Source organism: Chinchilla lanigera, unplaced genomic scaffold (assembly GCF_000276665.1).
Source record: "Chinchilla lanigera isolate Chin_1 unplaced genomic scaffold, ChiLan1.0 scaffold00072, whole genome shotgun sequence".
NCBI lineage: Eukaryota > Metazoa > Chordata > Mammalia > Rodentia > Chinchillidae > Chinchilla > Chinchilla lanigera.
Window position 1 is genome coordinate 261881 of NW_004955473.1, and position 16517 is coordinate 278397.

Sequence of the window (16517 nt, forward strand, 5' to 3'; positions counted from 1 at the left end):
GAACTAAGACTGCATGAGCGGGGCTCTGGTCTGTATCACTCGGGGCTGGCTCCTTCAAGGAGCAGCCAGAAGCCCCTGAAGTGAAATAAAGTGGCTTCCTGGGTGCTTCTTTTTTATCTTTTTTTGTGGGGGTTACTGGTAATTGCACTCAAGACCTCATGCTTGCCAGGCAGGCGCTATGCCCCTGAGCTAAATTCCCAGCCCTTCTTTCTTAATTTCTTACTTTCTCCGTCAGATTTTGACAAAAGATTTCTATATGCAGTGTGCACGTGTGTGCTGTGTATGCTATGGCAGGAGAATGTGCATAGGGCTCTTGTTCATTCTCTTTTGTCTGGAGAAGCAGAAATGGGTGTCTCTTCCTAGCAGTGTTAGAGAGCCGCAGTGGGGGCCCCTCATGCATGTCTGCTTCCAGCTTGCTCAGAATGTCTTTTCCTTACGGTGTGGTTGGAGGGAACCACTAAGTTCTATCACCGCCTCGGACTACCTCCCACTCCCCACGTGGTGCCCACAAAGACCGTGTGCTCAGTTGATGTTTGGTGACATTGTACATATTCTTAGCAGATCGGGAAGGTTGAGGCTGTTTGTGACTCAGGGTGCTCGCGTTTCGGTTTGACAAAGATCAAGGTTTCTTTTCGCCCACAGTCCTGCTTTTTGATAACCTGGCAACAGGCAAACTCAGTCACTGCCTTGGTGGGCTCTACCTCAGCATTTGAAAGCGTGCATCGGGGGTTGGGCCTCAGAGAACTCGGGTTTGCTTTGAGATCCTGCTGCAAAATGGATCGCGCGCGTGGGTTATGGGTTCAGGCTCCTCTCAACCCTAGGAAGAGACTGTTGCCTAGGAGTGTAGGGGAGCCTGTTTAGAGAGCAAATGTGTTAATTATGAATGGTTCTTATCTTGTCATTAAAGCAGATCTGGTAGCCCTTGGATAGCTGTTAGTTCCATGCTACTGTACTGGCTGGGCGGTTATGAAACTATATCTCTTTCTAAAATGACCCATCACGTATACCAACCTCCTCTGCACCCATTAGCCCGATTGCTTTGACTTGATGGTCCAGACTTGGGCTGCTCGGGTACAGGATTTCATTTCTGTCTGCAGCTTCAGGCAGAGCCTATGCAGAGAGATCCGGTTTGAGTACCACCCCCACCGCACACCCCTACCCCCACCCCCGTGCCCAGCTGCATAGACACCACCCTCCCTCCTGCTGGAAGCTAGCTATCTATCTAGTTCCTGTTCTGCTTCTGTTCCCTGCTCTGGCAAGCTTTGCTAAGGGCCACACTGCAAGTTGGGAGTTCCTGATAAGATCCTGGGGCATGACTTGCAGGCATTCTTGCATATTAATAGGAGTTTCAGGAGGCCTAAAGCCCCCCTGGATGGAGGCCACTGCGTTGGGATGAGACCTCCCAGGGTAGATAGTTTTCAAGTGATTCTCCATAGAAGACACTGGCTGGGTGGGGCAGGGGGAGGGATGCTCAGCACCGTGTGAGTGGAGACAGTACAGTCGATCTGGGGGCGTTCTGGGGCACTGGGAAACCCTGCCCCCACTTACTCAATCATTCTTTCCTGGTGCGTGAAGTTCCCACAGTGTCTTCAGGTAGCTTAAAGTCTGCACAGAAGACTGAAAGCCTTTACCCAGTGTTTCTGAACCTTCAGTCGGCTTCCCTTTGATTTAAATATCTCAGAAACAGAGAATGAACCCTATGTCCCATTGACACAAAAACAGAAATTTGGAAATCAAATCCAGACACTGCTCACTGATTAACTTTTAAAAGTTGAGCATTTTATATTGAGCCTTAGTGCTAGTGCTCAGCCCTCATATGATAATTAGGTACAATTATATCCCCATTTTCTAGATAAGCAAACTGAGGCTCAGACACATTAATCTTGAAGTAGAGGCACTGGAATTAAAATAGAGACCAGCATAGAGCATAGAGTTTTGAAGTCAAGCTGTAGAAATATTTATTGTTTTATAGACAAATGTGAAAAATTAAATCATGTTTCTTTTTTTTCCATTTTCATTATTTTTTATTTTTTGGAGACACTGTCTTGCTCTATAGTCCAGGCTGACCTAGAATTCACTGTCATGCCCCAGGCCCCCCACACACACCGCACCCCAGTTCTGGGACCACAGGTGTGCGCCACCGGGCCTGGCGTGGCATGTTGCTCTTGTGCATGTTGTCTGGAGGGAATCTGGAGGGGATCTAGGCCCTCCCTGGGACAGCAGCTTTGTAGCTCAGAGGTGAGGTGCGGGAGAAGGCGCTAGCGGCACGCAGAAAGCAAGGGAAGCCGGGGGAGAGGACAGCAACAGCCAGAGAGACTTGCTCAAGGCCACGCAGCCATCAAGGCCAGAGCCAAGCTCAGGCAGACGCTTGTCCCCATCGCTGCTCCCTTTAGCTGCTGGCAAAGCGGAGCTCTCTGCAACCTCCACGCTCCAAGGTGCTCCACCCCTTCCTCCTCTGTCCCCCTGGTTGCCGGTTGTCACTTTACAGTCTGGTGGGAGTTGTTTCCCAGGTAGCAACTACAGGATTGACAATGAGAGGGGCGTGTGCTGAGTAGTAACCCGTAGCTGGCTGAGTGAGTTCGGGGATAAACAGACAACTCTGGGGCTTGCGGCAGCCAGTCGTCCCGGGGAACCTTGCGCCAAAGGTTCCCACAGGCTTTCAGAAACTCAGTGCTGGCTGCGAGAATGAGGTTCCAGAGCGGTGGCTGGCATTTGACACAGGCTGTCCCTCTCCAGAACGGTAAGGTTTGTCTATCTCAGCTCTCCGCCTCGTTCCTTTCTCTTCCGTGGGGCCTGCAGGCCTTCGTGCTCTCATGGCCCCCCGTGGCATCGCATCTTCCATTGGCTCTCGATGTGTGCACAATAAAATCATCTTTCTGGAAAGAATGTCGCAGTGGCTTGTATGCTCTATTTTAGGCCTCCATTTCAGAAATCAGGAGTCTTAAGACAAAGGAACACATTTGTAATTGAAAAGCTCAAATGTCCGCCAGCAAGTGGGTGGGTTAATAAAAAGATACCGGGAGAAGGCACCCTTCCGGCACCCCTGAAGTCATCCTTCTGGCTCGGAGTGTCAACATTCTCACTTGGAAAGCAGCATGTATAGCTGGGAAAGTCTCACCGACCCTGATACGGTTGGGTGGAAAGGGCATGGGCTCTGGAGCCAGACTGTCTGGGGTCACATTCCAGTTTTGTTACTGCCTAGCGCTAAGATTTTATACAAGTTACTACATGCTTGGTGCCTCAGTTTCCTGGTTCTATAAAGCAGGATACTTACAAGAGCTCACTCACCCACGCTTACAGGGAGGAATTTAGAGAGCTGGGCCATATGCAGTCACTTAGCGAGTGCCTGACAGGATGGGTGGCTCTTAGGGAATTAGTATCTAGTCTTGCCGTATTCTCAAGTCCCTGGACTACGTAGGTCACTTTGGGGAAACTCAGCACGATTCAAACTGTGAAGCTTGTGCTGTGTGCCCAGCCTTGAGCTGCGGGCACTGTGGGAAGCACAGCAGAAATTCCCCTAGGGGGAGCTGTTCTGGAGCAGCCTCCTTGGCAGGATGTCTTCAGCTTCCTCTCAGGAGCCTCATCTGGAAGCTATGTGCAGAGGGCCAGGCTCTCTCTTGCACAGAAGAGCAAGAAGTTTAAACTGGGTTCTGCAATCAGGCTGGCGTATGTTGAGTCCTTCTCTTTGCCTCTTCACTGTGGTGTGACCTTGGGCAAGGCACACAACCTCCTCATGCCTTGCTTTCCTCACCTGGAAAATGGGCATCATAATTACATCTTTATACATGTACCCAATCACTTATGTACTAAATGCATAAGATTTATAAGTATTGCTTTATACAGTCATCTCTTTTAATCACATAGAAAAAGGGGGTTATAAAAATACATTTACCTTTAAATATTACACTTACCAATGTTATTTCTTTATTTCTTCATGCGCATTCAAATTACTGTCTAATGTCCTTTTGTCTAAAGTGAAATCCTGAGGGATTCGTTTTACCATTTCTCACAGTGTGGAGCCCCTAGCAACAAACACTGTCACTTTTTACCCGGAAATATTTCATTTCTCTTTCATTTTGAGACAATTGTTTTACCAGAGCGAATTCTTGGTTGACTTTTTTTTCTTTTCAGTACTTTGAATATGTCTTCCCCCTGTCTTCTGACAGGTGTGTCTGTGTATTTTTTTTCCCTGTGGTCAAGGAATTGAACCAAGGGCCTTCTGCAAACTAGAAGAGGGCTCCTCCATGAGCCGCACCCCAGGCCCGTGGTTTCTGATGAGAAGTTAACTGTTAATCTTGTTGAGGACCCCTCGTGTGTAAGGGTCACTTCAGTGTCTCTTCTTAGGAGATTCTCTTTGCCTTTGGCTTTCAACAATTTGATTATATTGTTCTGGGAGTGGATCTTGTTGAGTTTATCTTATATGGAGTTGGTCGAGCTTCTTGGATGTGTAAGTTAATATTTTTAACTAAACTTGTGGAAAAATTGGCTATTATTTAAATATTCCTTCTACTTTTTTCTCTCTCTCCTCTAAGATACCCAATAAGTATATATTGATATGCTAGATGAGTCCCACAGATCTCTGGGGGAATCATCATTTCTCTGCCTTTTTTCTTTATTTCTCACACTGGATAATAGCAATAGCATCAAGTTTGCCCAGTCTGCCTTTTGCCTGTTTAAATCTGCCGTTAAACCTCTCCAGTAAATATTTCAGTTATATTTTCAACTCCAGACTGTTTTTTGAGACAGGGTCTTGCTGTGTAGTTCAGGCTGGCCTTGAGCTCACTATGTAGTCCAGGCTGGCCTCAGACTAGCAGTTCCCCAGCTTTAGCCTTCCTAGTGCTGGGATTGCAGGTGCGCACCACCACACCCAGCTAGATTTATATTTTTAAATAACTTCTGTTTATATTCTCTATTTATTGTGATACCATTCTCATACTTTCCTGTAGATCTTAGCCATAATTTTATTTAACTTTCTGAACATATTTGAAATACCTGATTTATATCTACCTAAAATGATCAATGAGAAGGCTTCTTGGGGCAGTTTCTATTAATTGGGTTTTTCCCTGTGTGTAGGCTATTTCTTTGCAAATCTCAAAATTTTTGTTGAACACTGGACATTTTTAATATTATATGTGGTAATGCTGAAAATCAGATTCTCTTTCCTCTCCAGGGTTTGCTGGTGTTGTCACTTGTTGTAATGGTATTTGTTTGTTTGGTGACATTCTGTTTGAACTTCTCCCAGAGGTGGTTGATCCTAGCTCACAGCTTCAGTTTACAAAGTATAACTCCCCCTACTGTTTGTTTTGGCTGCCCCACAGCTCTTTTGATGAAATTTGAGGCCAGTCTTTGGAGGCAGTTATAAATATCAAGTTTGTCTTGATGCTTTTTAGATGTCAGCTCAGCAATCTCTATTCATATAACTCATAAATCAAAAGGCCAATCAACACTCACTATCTAGAAGGAGAAAATATTAGAAATTTATTTGGTTTAAAAGATCTCCTGCTACTCTTCCAAAAGGCTTGAAAAGTTCCCCTAAGGAGAATAAGCCACAACCCAGGAGAACTGAAATTCACATTTCTAGATGCTTCTAGAATTCTTCCATTCCCAAACTTCTCCACATTTGAGGTTTGAGGACCAATTCCTGGAAACTAGAGTTGTCACAGTTCTGGAGTGTGGCCAGGCAGGGGTGCCTGAGTGAAGGAAGCTCTGCCTGCACAGCAAAGAGGGCAACCTTCATGGCTGTCCATTGGTAAGCAGGGCCCGGGGCAGAAGGACCGGACAAGTAGGCTGAAGAATATGCAAGAAGGTCTTCAGTCCTGCACAGGGGTAGGAGGAGGGAGAGGAAGTGGGAATGCAAAACAGGCAATGAGACAAAGAGTGCTCCTAAGTTGGGTGCCCCCTGGCAGCCTAGAGCAAGAAGCAGCTTGCTTTTTCTCATGCCATATTTTCACCAAGCACTTTTTATTTTTGTTTTTAAGTAGTAAAAGTGCAACCTAGGGCCTTGCATATGGTAGGCAACTGCTCTACCACTGAGCTGCACCCCCAGGTTTTGGACACAGGGTGTCACTAAGTTGTCTTGTCTGGTTTTGAACTTGTGATCCTCCTGCCTCAGCCACCAAGTAGCTTTTAATATTATTATTTGTGGGGCTTGGGATGTAGCTCAGCAGCACAGCTCTTGCCTGGCAAGCGTGAGGTCCTGATTTTGATTCCCGTTACCCCCCTCAATATTGTTATTTGTGTTTTGGAAATGTACCTCAGCTGTCAACCTTACACATTCATTTCATAGGTATTTATCAGCTCTCAAGGCATTGGGGATAGTGAGATGAGTAAGACAGAACCATTCCCCCATGGCTATGGGGGAAACTCATGTATAGAGTATGATATTATAACGAGAGCAAGACTGTGACTGAGGGACAGCCAGGGAGCTGGAGCCCCAAGGAGGGCCCTCACTTTAGCCTGGAGCAGGGGCCGGAAGTAGGATTGTGCGTGGTCTGTGGCAAGTGGTAATTACTGACCTGAATCCTGCACAAATTTGTCAATTGCTGTTGGCAGGAGGAGCGTGTGAGGGTGCGTACATCCTAGAGAAAAGGAGCAGTGAATGCAGATAAAAGCCTGGGAGTTTCTGGTATGTGCTAGCGCATTCAAAAGTGGAAAGAGCACTTTGGAAGGTGGACATAAGGCACATAGAGGGGTTCACAAGGAAATGAGATGAGAAAGCTAAGTAAGTTCAGATTACAAAACTCCCTGCACGTTGTAAGGTGGCATCTGTGCTTTATCTTAGAGCTCATGAGGGAGGGAGGCTTTCATAGGGGAATGACCTGCATGGCGCAGGAAGGTGGTTGAGAGTGCAGCGTGAAATCCTGTCACCTGTGACAACATGGATGGACCTGGAGGACATTACATGATGTGCCATAAGCCAGGTGCGGAAAGACAAGCACAGCATGATTTCACTTATATGGAATAGAGAAAGCTGTTCACACCAAGTTGAGAGTAAAATGGCGGCTAGCAGAGACTAGAAGGGGTGAGGAAAGTTTGGTCCGCGGTGGCATTAAGTTCTAGTTGGCTAGGAGTAAGTTCCGGTGTGCCATTGCTCAGCAAGGGGAGTACATCAAGATGACACACTATGCATTTTAAAAAGCTAGAAGAAGGAGTTTGTAATGTTTTCACCATAAAGACATGAGAAGTGTTCATAGATATGACGTAGATGCACAGGTGGTCACCACCTACTATGTGCATGAATCAAAACATCACACTGGGGCAGGGATGTAGCTCAGTGGTAGGGCACTTCTGTGGCGTGCTCAAGGCCCTGGATTCCAACCCGGCACCACATAAAGGTCACACTGTAGCTCGTAAATATGTGCGAACATTGTGTCAACCAAAATAAAATTTAAGAAAAGGAGTGTAGAATCCATTTGCTAGTGATGTTCAGTATGTAGTCCCTATATACCATTAGCAGTGCTGTCATCGGGAACTTATTAAAAGTGCAAATTCTTGGTGCCCAGCTCAGACCTACTGAAGCAGAAACCAGAGATGGCACCCAGTCATCTGTGTCTTAAACTCTTCATGTGATTCTGATGCCTTCTAGCCAAACTACATAGGTTACAATCCTAGCCCTCCCCTAGATAACCTGGGGCAAGTTCTCTCTGAGCCTCAGTTTTCCCCACTGTAAAATGGGAATTTTAAAGTTGTTATGAGGATTAAATAAATTAAGGTATATGAAGTGCTTAGAAAAATACCCAGTCTACAGTAAGCTCTCAGTAAATATGAACGTTACCCTTACTCATATTCCTCTGGAGGGTAAACATTTTTATGTAGTTGGCGGACCCTGGTTTAGTGTCATGTCTCTGCCCTCCTTCCCTCTCTCCTTATTTTCTCCAATTAAAAAAAATATCTACTAGATACAGTGGTACCTCGGTTCACAAATGCATTTGTCTGTGAATAATTTGGTTTGCAAACAGAACCATTTGGCAGAATGTTGTTTTTCTTTGCAAACTGTGCATCAGGGGATGAACACGACTGTGGCCGTCTTTTCCAGAATCCTGTAGTGCCTCAGTTTGCAAACTTATTTCTTTCCACGATTTTGGTCACCAACTAATTGGACGAGAGCTGAATTAAACTTCCTCATAAGATCAACACTGAACCTAAACACTGAATTTGATTCAGTTCTTGTCCAATTGGTTTGTGACCAGAATCATGGAAAGAATTACATTCGTGACCCAAGGTGCCACTGTATCTATTACAAGCTAAGAGGCTGCTTAAGGAGGTTTCACTTGGAAAGAAGTAGCATCATAATGAGAATTCAGGTCCACTGATTTTGTAGAAGAAATGGAGCTCAGGGTGTGGCTTTGGGCAAGTCCCCTTCCCACATCTTATCCTCACTGTGTTCATTTGTGGTGTGAGGATGTTGCAGCAGATGATTTTGCTTTGAGACAAGGTCCCATTATGTAGTGCAGGCTGGCACCACTCATTATGGACCCCAGCCTGGCCTCAAACTCACAACAGTCCTCCTGCCTCAGCCTCCCAAATGCTGGGATTACAGGTGTGCAACACCATGATGGGCAGGAAAGAGAATTTCTGAGGAATCTGATGGTCAATAATTCTGCTTACCTCTAAGTGAGCCAGATGCAGCAAACATTTATGGAGTACTATTCTCATAACTGTCACAGAATCTCACAAGTCTGCAAAATAGGTATTATTACTATACCCAGATTTAAAATAAGAATGTGGAAGCTGAGAGAAGGTATGCTTGATCCAAACAGCCCAGCACCCAAGTGGAAAGGTTGGGATTTAGCCAGGTCTGGATGGTTCTGGTGCCCACGTCTCTTCTTCCAGGTCACCGTGCCTCCTGTGACACCGATGGGTTCCTTCAGAGAGATAAATTGGCTTGTTTGGGGCAGAGGAAGGACTAGGTCCAGATTTTCTGACTCCAGGGCCACTGTTTGGTCTACAAATCATGGCCTGCAATACTGAAGGTGAACAGAGTACTAAGTGCTGGACAGATGAATGGCCTGCCTTTTACTACAGGCCCCAACAATCTCCGGTTAACAGACAACATACAGCCCCGGAATGAGCAGCCATGTGGCACCAAGGTTGGCAGGCCCTTGCAGGAGTCCCTTTGCAACACCTGGAGAAGTCCAAGAGGGCGCGGGGTGGGGTGGACTTGCTTCCCTAGGGTTGGATCAGGGGCAATTTGAAGGTGTTAGGGAAAGTGACATCCTGACATTCTTTTCAAACAAATAGATGGATCACGTTGAGGATCTCCCCACTTGGTGATCTTTAAAACTGGGATGTGCACATTGGGGTGCAGAAAGAAAATAGTAGAATTTCCTTTTCTATTGCCTGCTTATCTTGTCCTTTTAAACTTCTATATTCTGGATATACTTTATCATGTGAAACACACGGACATAAAGCAGACCCAGGAGTACCTGCTTCTACTTTATAATCATAAATGCATGTTTAATTTATAAATAATTTTATAAATTATATACAAATATAATTTGTATATAATTTTATAAATTTCTATACAAATATACAAATTTTATAAATTATATACAAATATACTTTTGTATACTCTATACACTGTCCACAATTATTATATTAGTATCTAATACATTGATGTGATTTGTAAACGATAAATATATGCAAACATAAAATGATAAATATATTAACTTATAAATGCATATACATTTGGTCATATACTTAAAAACATTTTTCTAAACAGGGATGTGAGACAGATACCACGGAGGCCTGCCGGTGCATTGGTAGGGCAGAAATCTCATCTTCTTTTGACTGTAATAGCTGTGAATGTAGCTGACAAATTAGTGAAAAAAAGTTAGTTAGGGTTGCTGAGTTAGTGAAAACAGCTAGTCTGTGGTCCTGTAGTAGGGGGTCCATCAAAGCAGTTTTGGTTCATCCACACAAAGCAATATTATCTCATGATTTAAAGTGATGTTGGAGAAAAGCATTTGGAATGACACGGAGAGGTGGTCTTATATTATAATTGTAAAGAACAATAGTTTATAATGTATTTTTTTATTTTGTCTTTTTGAGACAAGGTCTCCATATGCAGCTCACTTGAGTTCACTTTGTAGCCCAGGCTGGTCTCAAACTCGCAAAGATCCCCCTGCCTCAGCCTCCCGAGTGCTGAGGTTACAGGTGTGCACTACCACGCCCAGCCAAGAATTTATAATTAAAACAGGATGATTAATATTTCTATTGAAAGAAAAAAATAACTTTCACAGCTTATATATAGAGGCATGGGAAAAGAGTGAGGAAATAGCCCAAGAAACTCAGTGTGGTGGTGCAATTGCATTTTTCTTTTCCTTTTGTCAGCTATCTTGGCTTTCTAAAACTTCTATAAGAAATTTATATTGACTTATAATCAGAAAAAGGTTCATTTTGTTTGGTAGTGCTGGGGATAAAGCGATCTACCACTCAACTATGCCCCCAGCTCCAGAAAGACTCTTCTCTGGAAGAAAAGAAAGTGAGCGCTTGCCCTTGAGAAAGACATAAGTATCCTCACATGGCAAGACGCAGACCCACAGGAAAACAAACGTGCTCTGCCGGTGCTGCTCCCTGTGAGAGGATGCTGAGGGCTTTATCGCACAGGCCCTCAGTGAGGGCACTGGTGGAGGGAAACTTGCACTGGTTTGCTTCTTATCTTATGGACTCTATGACTCATACAACTCAATGATCTTCAAAGGGTTTTCTTTTTTTTTTTGCCTGAGAATCCCCTGAGACCCTTTTTAACTTTTTTGTTTTGAAGTAATTTTAGATTTATGTGAAAGTTGGAAAAAAGTGCCAAGCTCCTCTAACACATTCATCCAATTTTCCCTAATACGCACTAACATGCACTAACTTAGAGATAACTCCATGCTTTTTAGAGCTGAATAATATTCCTTTGCATTGATGTACCAAATTTTCTGAGATATTTCCACCTTTAGTGCTGCTATGAACATTCACTTACAAGTCTTTAGGTGGACATCATGTTTTCATATCTCTTAGAATAGAATTTTGAGTCATATGGTAGTTATCTTTTTAATCTTTTGAAGAGGTAGCAGGCTGTTTTCCAAAATACCTGCATGCTTTTTCATCCCCATCAGCAGGGTATGAGGGTTCCAGTTCCTCCATCTCCTTGGCGACATTTGTTATTGTTTATCTTTTCTATTATACCCATCATGGTAGATGTGAAATGTTACCTCACTGTGGTTTTGACTTGCATTCCTTTGATAGCTAATAATATTGAACATCTTTTCACATACTTATTGGCTATTTGCATATCTTCTATAGAGAAATACCTATTCAAAACCTTTCCCCTTTTTATTTGGTTTTTTTCTATCAGTAAATTGTGAGAATTCTGCATATATTCCAAATACAAGCCAATTATCAGATAAATGATTTGTAAATATTTTCTCCTTTTGTGTATATTATCATTTCACATCCTGATTGGTAAAATTCACAGTAGAAAAGTTTTTGGTTTTCATGTGGTCCAATATATCTCTTCTTTTCTTTTCTTGTTTGTGTTTTTTATATTTTATTTAAGAATCTGTTACTTAATCCACAATAATTAAGATATACACCTATGTTTTCTTCTAGGAATTTTAGTTTTTATAACTAGCTCTTTGTCTCTTGCCTTTCCATATGAATTGTAAGATCAGCATACCAATTTCTGCAAAAAAGTCTAGCTAAGATTTTGTTATGGATTGCACTGAATCTGTAGATCAATCAGGAGAATACTGTCATTTTAGCAATATTTACTTTTCTAATCCATGAAGGAATATCTTTCCATTTATTATGGTTTCTAATCTTTTTGTAGTTTTCAGTGTACAGGTCTTACACTTCTTTGTTAAATTAATTTCTAAGTATTTTATTCTTTTATCATAAATATAATTTTTTAAGTTGTATTTTCAAGTTATCCATTGTTACTGTATAGCAACATAAGTAATGGTTGTATTTTCTTTTCTTGCTGAGCTTCATTATTAGTTCTGATTTTTTGTTGATTATTCAGGATTTTCTGTATATACGATCATGCCATCTGCAAATAAAGATATTTTTACTGCTTCCTTTCCAACCTGAATTCTTCTTATTTCTTTTCTTTACCTTACTGCTGTGATTAGAACCTCCAATATAATGCTGATTAGAAGTGATGAGAGTGGATATCCTTGTGTTGTTGCTAATCTAGGGGGAAATCTTGTAGTCTTATCCCATTAAATTTGATGTCCATTATGGGTTTTTCATAGATGTTCTTAATCAAGTTGAAGAAGGTACTTTCTCTTTCTAGCTTGTTCCATTTTATATCATGAAGGGATATTGGATTTGGTCAAAAGTTTGTTCTGAGTCCATTGAGATGAATATGTGACTTTTGTCATTTGTTCTGCTTATGTGGTATATTGCATTGACTGACTTTCTTTTTCTGAACCAACTTTGCATTCCTGGGGAAAATCCTATGTGATCCTTTTGTATAATCCTTTGTATAGGTTGTTGTACTCAATTTTCTGATGCCTTGCTGAAGATCTCTTATGAGTCTGATAAAATTTCACATAACATGAAATTCATCATTTGAGCCAGTTCAAAGTGGCATTTAGTTGTTCATTAATGTGCAGTAATCAGTACTCGGTCGTTCCACAACATTTTCATCACAGCCAAAAGATATCCCATTCACATTAAGCAGTCATTTCTCCATTCTCCTCTCCCCTGAACTCTGCTTGCTTTCCGTTCCTATGAATTTATCTATTCTGAATTTTTTTTCAGTGTTGAGGCTTGAATATATAGGTTCAAGTGATTTTCCTGCCTCAGTCCTTACAAATACGTGGAACTATAGGTACCTACCACTGTGCCTGGCTCCCACTAAATATTTAGAGTTTTAATGTCTATATTCACAAAGGATATTTGCAGTTTTATCCCAGGTAGCAGGTGGAAAAGACTTACTTAGGTCCCCTCTGTTTAGAAAATAGCTATCACAAAGTCTTTATCTGTAAGCACCTTTTAAAGAAGAGATCTAGTCTTTATGTCAAACGTAATTATTCACAGGCGCTGTTTTAGTGCCTCCCTTGCAAGAGAAGGAAGTGGGCAGAGAAAACTCCTTGGTTTCCCCTCCATTTGATGGATGAGAGGGACTATGAGAGAGAGGGTGCCTAGCATGGCTCTGGGCAAAATGTAAACATTTGTCTCCCTGTCTTCTAATATCCTTTTCTGTTACTGTGTCCAGCCCCTGGTGGCCTCAAGTGGTCAAGTCCTAGGAGATCTCTGAGGGCGGTCCTCAGGCCCTGAGACTAGTCTCAAAACTTGTTCCCTATTTGAAGTCCCTTGTTGACAAGCCTTAGTAACTTGTCAGATGAAATCTACCTGTTTGAGGCACATGTTCTTGTTTGCTAAGGCCTCCGTGCAGTACCTGGTTCAAATTCTCTGACTGTGAGGAATGTCAATTACCAAAGCTATTAGAAAAAGCGATCTGCTGGAGGCCAAGATGGAGGTATTTCTGCAGACTAGGATGCTGTCTGCGTAATCCACTGGGGCAAGTTCATTATTTGGAGACTCGAGCTCAAGATGTGGGGAGTGAAAGTGACAACTCCACCCTCGCAGCTCGTCTGCCTTATACTTTGTTGAGAGCTAGTTCTCTGGAGAGACTTTGTGAGGGAATTTGGGGAGGCGTCCTGGCTCATACATGTTCAGATCCCAAGGACTGGTGCAGTCTCAAGGTGATGTCACAGGATTATTTTCAGGTAGAGAATTTAAGACTGCTTTTGACCTCGTGCGCTTTGTGTTCCCAGATGAACTCAAACTTTCCAAGACGAGTTCATTTACTTTTAGTCAAAAACTCCCTTTCTTGGCTCCATTTCTAATTACACATGGACCTCTAACTCTCCCTGGCCATCAGGTACCAGCTGATCAAAAGTATAGCACATTTTAGGTGGGGCCGAGGAGCTGATGTGGCCTGTGAAGTTCAAACAAGGTAGGAAATGAGTGTGATATTGCTGACGTGACCTCAAGTCTCACATGTGTGACATACAGTATGGGACATTTGACAGACTGAAGGACATGGTGAACAGGCATTCTACTTACAGATGCAAAGGCCCCACTTAGGAATAATAGCAGGGGGCAACCGTTCATTGGGATCTGCTTCTCCATGGACAGTAGACTCAGACTTGGGAGGTGTTTGGTAAAGAATCAGAATGCTATTTCCAGCCCTTATGCAAGTGATAGACTCTTTAGATGGTCTCATGGGCAGGCAAGCCGTAACCCTGGCCCTCACTCTGAGGGATAGTGGCCATTAAGTGCAAATATTCTCCCCCCCCCATTTCCATGTTCGATAGAAGCTACTTGTATGTACACAATATACTTCTGCAGTTTGAAGACTACTCTGAAAGGCTAGGGTTTTGCTATCTTTATGTCCAGACTACAGAAGGCAAATACTTGGCAAGTACATTCACACTTCTACCGTCTTCACCCATAGCCTTAGCATGCACTTCCCCACCAATCAGAATAAGACTACAGGCCAGGCGTGGTGGTGCACTCCTATACTCCCAGCACTCGGGAGGCTGCGGCAGGAGGATCGTTGGGAGTTGAGGTCAGCCTGGGCTCCAAAGTGAGCTCAAGGCCAGCCTGAACTGCATAGCGAGATCCTGTCTCAAAAAAGGCAAACAAAACAAAACAAAACAAAACAGAATAAGACCACAGAATTCTCACTTCACCACTCCTGGCAGCTTGGGTCCATTGCCTAAAGTTGGTACACAAGATAAAAGCCAACATTTTACTGAGGATTTATTTTGAGTCAGGCATTGGCTAAGTGCATTACATGCATTATCTCTTTTGAATTCACTTGATAGTCTCGTTCTTATTTTACAGACAAGGAAACTAAGGCCAAGGAAAGGTAAGGAAATGTCAAGGTCAAATTGACAGAAACGGGGCTGGATCTCTGGCCTTTCCGACTCCTGAGACAACTTCTTAACCATTGTACTATGCCAATTCATTCATTCACTGAAGTATTTAATCAGTGCTAATTATGTGTCAGCACATTTTAGGTCCTGTGGATACAGCCATAAGATCTTCACCCAATGGAACATTGCACTGTGTGGGCCCCTTGAAGGAAGCCCTCTGGAGGTTCATGGCATAACAGTGGGTGACACATCCATTTGCTCTCAGGATGAAGGATCTCAAAACTGTGGGAGCCCCACACTGAAGCACAAGGAGTGTGGGAAAAACTAAGCCATGAGGTAACAGGGCAATGACAGAGTTCGAGTTCAACACTGACAGGGCTCCATGTGCTTCGTGTATATACGCTGTGACCTATGCTCTAGCGCTTGAGGTAGATAACATGCCTCATTGATCCCAATAACTCTGAAGGTCAACCATGCAGGGCCCTCCTAACCATAGTCCAGCCTTAACTTTTTGAGGCATCTCGTGTCTGCCTGCCTTTTGGGCATTAGCAGCTGGGTGTGTGAAGTTCGTGGCTCCCTACCCCGGGGGCAGATCACAGGTGGAGCTGAGCTCACCCTTCCTATGGATCAAAGGACACCTGGGCCCACTTGCTTGTGAGTGTGACCCAGGGGAGCCAGAAAGGAAGGAGAAGGAGGGGACTAGGGCAGGCTGGAGCCGAGCTGTGATTGATTGGCTTGTTTTGCTCTTGCACTTCTGTTTACCCAGCTGGGCCTGCTGCTGCCCAGCGTACCCAGCATGTTCACGGCCACTCTGGCCAGTCTTTGGGGCAGTGTCAGAGAGAACTGTGGACTTAGCCAGCTCCTGGCAACACTGAGGCAGAGTTTTTTATGGCTGAATTTTCCTGCCCCATTGGGCCTTTGTTTTCCTCCTGGGATACTTCTCCAACACACAAACCCCAGGGTCAGTCACAAAATTCCTCAGATTTCCTTCCCCTTAGTGGAACCTCGTGTCACTCAGACATCTAAGTCACCAACAGATAAACATCCACCAAGAGCCTATACCCTAATTTTTCTAGCATTTTAAAATTCTGGGCAGTTTTGCAATTAATTAATGCATTCATTATAGATAAGAGTAGAGAGCCTTGGGAGAGGAACTGGGACACATAACTTATGTGAAATTGTGAAACAACACAAACCAAGTCCCTCGTGTTCTATGACAGTCTTTCTGCCGCTAACTGATAAAGTTAAAGCAAATTGTAGCTTCTTAGTAATGCTCTCAGCCTGGTTTAAACAACAATAAGAATCTTGGAAGCCCCCAAAGTGGACTGATTTCAGAACTTGGTGTGTGTGTGTATGAAAGGGTATGGGTAGGCAGAATTTGGGGATTCAAAGGGCCCTTCTGGGTGCATGTGATCAATGGTTTGTCATTGCTTAGAATTACCTCTACTTTTCTTAAAAAGCCACCCAAGCCCAAACCAAAGAGAAGCAGGTAGCAACTGGTGGCAAAGGGCCTCTGGGGTTTGAGCAGGCACTATAGTAGTGGTTTAGATTGGGGTTTTTTAATTAGACAAGCCTCAGTGGGTGTTAAAATCCTAGCCCTGCTCCTTATTTGATCTTGGGCAAGTGGCTCAGCTTGTCTGA

General features: G+C 43.5%; 1 protein-coding gene across 2 annotated transcripts in view; it reads left to right on the forward strand.

Moving 5' to 3' along the window:
* Nucleotides 1–2384: 2384 nt before the first annotated feature.
* Nucleotides 2385–16517, forward strand: part of Plac1 (placenta-specific 1) — a 151352-nt gene continuing 137219 nt past the window's right edge. Inside the window, exon 1 of one of the 2 annotated variants that reach the window (XM_005401198.1) lies at nucleotides 2385–2435. The gene's annotated coding sequence lies outside the window, so the exon portion shown is untranslated. Of the gene's footprint in view, nucleotides 2436–2498; nucleotides 2741–16517 lie in introns of those variants that run through there. The other variant, XM_013523053.1, reaches the window with a different exon arrangement.